This window comes from Triturus cristatus, chromosome 3_1, assembly GCF_964204655.1.
Source record: "Triturus cristatus chromosome 3_1, aTriCri1.1, whole genome shotgun sequence".
NCBI lineage: Eukaryota > Metazoa > Chordata > Amphibia > Caudata > Salamandridae > Triturus > Triturus cristatus.
In genome coordinates this window covers 1,087,586,462-1,087,593,380 of record NC_140583.1, presented here as the reverse complement: position 1 = coordinate 1,087,593,380, position 6,919 = coordinate 1,087,586,462, and positions in this window count along the sequence as shown.

Here is a 6,919-nt window from a genome sequence, read left to right as displayed (position 1 = left end):
TGGCCTTTTTCTCATGTTCACATATTAATCTTTCTGTTTGTTGAATTATCTTCTCAGGTGACTGATAGAAGATATGTTCAAGTTCTGGTAGGTATCACCTCTGTTTTAGCTCCATAGAAACAAAGTTTATTTGTTGTGATTCATTCTCACTGCACAGATTTAACACCTTTAGCTCTGAATATGATAACACTTTGTGTCCAGTGACTGCACAGGAACTAAGCAGCATGGCATAAACCATACATGCAGATGCACAGTCTTAAATGCTAATTATTGCAATTGTTAAGCAGGTGGACATTAAATGGGGCCTTGACTTGCACCTCTCATAAATTGTGGCCCCTCACCACCATGCTTAATTTGTATAAAAAAAAGAAGTGTCAGAGCTCTTCTCAGGTGGCCACTGCAGCTTGCGCCACCCACTGCCCCTGACAGCGCTGATAATTTCAGTATCGACACAAGTCCTAAGTGTAGTGTCTTGCAAGTTTTATGAACATTTTTGGCTCCTAATGGATTCTGTAGAGCTGTGATGTAGGTGTCAGATTGGAAGGCAATAAAAGCTTGTTTTATAATGTTGAGTTTGAGGTTACACGAAGATGAATAAAGATGTGTATATTAAGGTCTGTGTGTGGCAAAGTCATTGGTGGATACCCACGCTAGGGAGGACGCTACAAATGGATACAAGATAGGGGATAAGTAACCGAAAGAAGAACCGTGCTCTCCCAGAGACTTTGCCGTGGTCCAAGCAAACTCATTGTGTGTAATTTGTGCGTATCATAAACACATATATAAAAAAACTTATGTTTTGTATCATGCAAAGCAACATAACAGTTTTATTTGTTTTTAATATGTGTTGATGAGAGGACAAAGATTTTGTGTGTTTTTAATATATGTTGATGAGACATGAATATTAACAGTGTGTTGTAAAAATTGGATCACAACAAGTTCTTTTTAAGTGATATGGATTGTGTAGTAAAAAGGAAGCTGTGTTACTCTGTACTGTAATAATTTTTATACAAAGGAAAATGGGATAGGTTTCAATTGATAGCAATAAATACAAAAATTAATGTATTTTACACATGCAGTTAAATATATTGTAATTCTTGGGAATTGTGAATAAATGTCAGGATTTAGGGCTGCTTCATAGTTTAAGATATGTGATTAGTGCATCATCTGATCCTTGCTGATTAGCAGCTTTATGCTTCAGTAAATTTACAGGATAAGAGGGAACCTATTTTTGTTTCTAGTGGATACTTACCCTGTCCCTTTTGGCACAGAAGGGTATCTCTCCTTGTTTTGTGGAGTGTCTAAAACTATTAGAACATTTTGCCCCTAGAGGGCAATAGAGCTCCCAGCATTCCAATGTTCCATGATAGAAGAAAATACTCAAACTGATGACTTTTAAAGAAAGTGCTGTTTCTCTCTAAACGGTCATGCTACATTCAAGGTTGTGTAGAAGGATTATGGCTGGTGTATAGCACTTAATAGCATTTTTAAGGCACCTGTAGCTCTTTCTCCATCCTCGTATCCGGTCATGTGGATCTGGATATGCGGTCTGTTGATGGAATTTGTTGGTGCTCGTTAGAAGTAGTACAGCCTGTGTGAAGGGTTTAGCTTGAGAGTGGTTTGTTAAGTTTAAGTGTTGAACATGCTGTTGTCCAAACTAAGTTCTCTGTTCAGGTCAAGGAGAAAGGAAAAATATGCAAAATATTTGGAGTAGCATTTTCCTCTTTGGGACAGTGTGATATGTTGCTCCTTACCAGGTGGCATTGTATTAAAGAACATTCCTGGTAGGATTTAAATCTTATGTGCACCTAGACCTACTAACATTGGCACCCGCAACCCCTTCTGGTGGAGATAAAAGCTAAAAATTGGTCACTACAAATCCTCCATGAATATGCACCAGTCTGTCAGCATTTTAAGCAGAAGGCAGTGGGTACATGGGGAAAATAATAGGGGTGTTACAGAGATTCTGTGGAGGAGCTCTACTGCGCAGCCCTGCTGGCTGTTGAGTGTACTACAAGATAGTAGCACAGTGCAGCTACAAGAGGCTTCCTGAATAGAAACTTAAGGTAACCACCCAGTCAGATCACCCTGCAGAATGAGAAGGGTGTGTCTTCAACATGGAGTATGGTTCAAGGCTTCCTCTGGAAAGTTCACCACAACTCTGCAAAGAAAGTCAGGATGTTGCAGGGATTCTGCTTTTGCACAGAACTATGCGCAGGAGACCAGGACCTCAGAGAATTGTGGTGTACCAGAAAATCCTCCTCAGAACCCAGAACCCCTTATCCGACTAGCTTAGTATCTCATTCGTTAACCTAGATCTAGCTAGGTGGTCCCAATGTATAGACAAACCAGAACAAGCGACTTAGATATTTCTCAGGAGTGGTGGGAATCTGAAATACCTGTTGGTACTTATTTATTAGTCCACAACTGAATAATACAGACACGGTAAAGTTTAAAGAGTTTATTTTATAAACCTCGCGTCCTAAGATGCAGTACTTTGGCTAACACTAGCAGACTAACGATACAGATCAGAATCATGAGCATTATTACAATACCATATAGAATGAAAGGAGCAATCATACTATTAATGACAGTGGTATACGGCCACACTCCTTTCACTATAATCTAATACATTATTATTATTAGACTATTAGAAGGTCTCTTAGGCTAACAGGGGGGACCCCATACCGTATAGATCAGCTTAGTAGAATCACATCAAAGGATCAGCTCTGACAGCATGCATCAGCTCTTCTTGTTCGAATGAATGTAAAACCAAACTGTTCTGCAATATTAAAGACGCTCGTCCTTCAAACATTGGCAGCTATATGCATGATATGTCTAACAAGTGTCTACGATCAATCTAAACACAACACTCTGTACCTTCTAGTGACCCAGACGCGTTCTTTGCATGATGTACAGACCAAGGGCACATTTCACGGTTAAGAATGTATAACAACCGTTTGTTATTCTGTAGGGCAAAGACGAGTCAGCATTTTACAAAATGAATAACACATAACAACAGTGTCGTGTGCAGCGCAGCAGAAACAACAAGCTTGCTTGTTAACTATGATCTCGGTTATGCTAACTTAGTGTTGTAAATAGGGCGTGGCTTAGTCCATCTCACACCCCCCCATGATCGGAGCACTAACCAATAGGGATACATTTATCAAGAACGCAGAGTTCAAGTGATTTAGAACGGACTCAAGGGCATATAAGATAAGTGTAAAGTCCGAGAATAAAAAAATGTTCGTTTAAAAAATGGAAAAATTATGTGATAAAAGGTAAGCAAAATTTTCGTAAAAATTCAACAATTCTGGATGCAAGCTGCATTGACAATGTCAATCAGTCAATCCATGAAGGTATATGCACCGTAAGTTGCGACTGCTTCCAAGAGGAAATCATTGGAGCGTCCCGCAAAAGTATCAGCCATCCAGTTGAGCAAGTGAAAGGAACATACATGTTCGTCAATTATTGGAGCATCCAGCACCATGATAGGACAACTGTCAGTCTCATCAATATAACTCCTTTCAAGGAAATCAATAGCTGCCTCTCCGATATCCCAATTTCCACGGACTCCGTGTGCCGCACCCAAAGCCATAAACGCGACACCAGAACAGTCGAATTCATGAGCCACTAAGGGACACATTAGTTCATCAAAATCCGGGTCAGGCGACGCCAAGTTTGACAGGCACAAGTCCAGAGCCCATTGGAAGGGACAATCTAGGCCATGGGTACTCACAAACTTTCTCTCGGGGGCCAAATTTACAGTGTGGTTTCTGGCTGAGGGCCGCACCGGTGGGGGCGGGGCCAGTGGGGGAGGGGCGGGGCTAGAGCAAAAAAAAACTATGACCATGAGGTTGAACACAGGCCACTGTAGCGGACGCCTTCATCCACTGAGCCACCAGACCCGGTATGCACACATATCTATCTATCTATCTATCTATCTATCTATCTATCTATCTATCTATCTATCTATCTATCTATCTATCTATCTATCTATCTATCTATCTATCTATCTATCTATCTATCTATCTCTCACTCTGTCTCCCGCCCTCTCTATCTATCTATCTATCTATCTATCTATCTATCTATCTATCTATCTATCTATCTATCTATCTATCTATCTGTCTGTCTGTCTATCTATCTATCTATCTCTCACTCTGTCTCCCGCCCTATCTATCTATCTATCTATCTATCTATCTATCTATCTATCTATCTATCTATCACTCTGTCTCCCGCCCTCTCTATCTATCTATCTATCTCTCACTCTGTCTCCCGCCCTATCTATCTATCTATCTATCTATCTATCTATCTATCTATCTATCTATCTATCTATCTATCTCTCACTCTGTCTCCCGCTCTATCTATCTATCTATCTATCTATCTATCTATCTATCTATCTATCTATCTATCTATCTATCTATCTATCTATCTATCTATCTATCTATCTATCTCTCACTCTGTCTCCCGCCCTATCTATCTATCTATCTATCTATCTATCTATCTATCTATCTATCTATCTATCTATCTATCTATCTATCTATCTATCTATCTATCTATCTATCTATCTATCTATCTATCTATCTCTCACTCTGTCTCCCGCCCTATCTATCTATCTATCTATCTATCTATCTATCTATCTATCTATCTATCTATCTATCTATCTATCTATCTATCTATCTATCTATCTATCTATCTATCTCTCACTCTGTCTCCCGCCCTCTCTATCTATCTATCTATCTCTCACTCTGTCTCCCGCCCTCTCTATCTATCTATCTATCTATCTATCTATCTATCTATCTATCTATCTATCTATCTATCTATCTCTCACTCTGTCTCCCGCCCTCTCTATCTATCTATCTATCTATCTCTCACTCTGTCTCCCGCCCTCTCTATCTATCTATCTATCTATCTATCTATCTATCTATCTATCTATCTATCTATCTATCTATCTATCTATCTATCTATCTATCTATCTATCTATCTTTCACACTGTCTCCCGCCCTCTCTATCTATCTATCTCTCACTCTGTCTCCCGCCCTCTCTCTCTCTCTATCTATCTATCTATCTATCTATCTATCTCTCACTCTGTCTCCCGCCCTCTCTATCTATCTCTCCGTCCATCACTCTGTTTGTCTCCCTTTCTCTCTGTCTCTCTCTCCGTCCATCACTCTGTTTGTCTCCCTTTCTCTCTGTCTCTCTCTCCGTCCATCACTCTGTTTGTCTCCCTTTCTCTCTGTCTCTCTCTCCGTCCATCACTCTGTTTGTCTCCCTTTCTCTCTGTCTCTCTCTCCGTCCATCACTCTGTTTGTCTCCCTTTCTCTCTGTCTCCCTCCCTGTTTGTCTCCCTCTCGTTCCCTTTGTCTCCCTCCCTGTTTGTCTCCCTCTCGCTCCCTTTGTCTCACTCACTGTTTGTCTCCCTCTCGCTCCCTCTGTCTCACTCACTGTTTGTCTCCCTTTCCCTCTGTCCCCTCCCTCTCTCTCTCTCCCTCTGTCTCCCTCCCTCTCCCTCTCTCTCCCTCCCTCCCTATCCCTCCCTCTGTCTCCGTCTCCCTCCCTCTGTCTCCATCTCCCTCCCTCCCTCTGTCTGCCTCCCTCCCTCTGTCTCCCTCCCTCCCTTTGTCCTCCCTTCCTCCCTCTGTCTCCCTGACTCTCTCTCCCTCCCTCTCTCGGTCTCCCTCTCTCTCTCCCTTCCTCTCCGTCTCCCTCCCTCTCTCTCCCTCCCTCTGTCTCACTCACTGTTTGTCTCCCTTTCTTTCTGTCCCCCTCCCTCCCTCTCTCCCTCCCTCTCCCTCCCTCCCTCCCTCTCTCTATTGCTCTCTTTCCCTCTGTCTCCCTCACTCTGTCTCCCTCCCTCCCTCCTCCGTTCTCCCTCCGTCTCCCTCCCTCTCCCTCCCTCTCTGTCTCCCTCTCTCTCTCCCTGTCTTCCCCCCTCTCCCTGTCTTCCTCCTCTCCCTGTCTTCCTCCTCTCCCTCTCTCTCCCTCCCTCCCTCTTCCTCCCTCTGTCGCACTCTGTCTTCCTCCCGCTGTCACCTCACCCCCTGCTCTCACTCCCTGCTGCCCTCCATCACCTCACCCTGCTGTCCTCTGTCACCTCACCCCTCGCTGACAGCTTCCAGGGAACGCACACGGCCGCCGCACCCAAGTACTTCACAGGTCTTTTAAAGGCCATTTACTTGTTAATGAGGCTTTGTTGTATTTCACCTCTTCTTAGCACCCCTGCATCTCCACTCATTCAGAGGGGAGACGCAGGGGCGCTAAGAAGAGGTGAAATACAACAAAGCCTCATTAACAAGTAAATGGCCTTTAAAAGAATCGCCCGGCCTCACAGCTCCGCGCTGCTGTAACCGGCGGTGTTCGCTGACAAGCACAGGGCACAGGCACTATGTCTGCAAGGTCCGCGGGCCGCCAAGGAAGGCTTGCCGGGCCGCTGACGGCCCGCGGGCCGTACTATGAGTACCCGTGATCTAGGCAATGAAAAACAGGTTGCACACACGTAAAAAAGGGAAACCGGAAAGACAATCCATACTTGACGCTTAATACCGCCAGTGGTAAGGTGCCATAGAAATCAAGCATCTGGCTACGAAGATGGAGCAAGCGCAGCATTCTGTCTTGCAGCCCCCGGTGTGCAGCCATAGCGAAGAGCGCAAATCAACAAAAGGATCCCAGCCACCAAAGCGAGGAGCAAGGGGAACCCTCCGAAGACACTCGAAAAAACAGAATGTAAAAATGCGGGGATCACACCAAGAACAGTCTGGAAAGATGTCACGAGGCCGGAGCCCACAATTTAAAAAAAATGAACAAGGCCAGTCGTAGACGAAGCATTAAAGATAGTTTGAATCAAAGATCCAAAATGGAGGGGGAGGTCAGTATTTAAAAGAGCTTGTACCTCAGTGCGTGTGTTTGCAACATTAAGAAG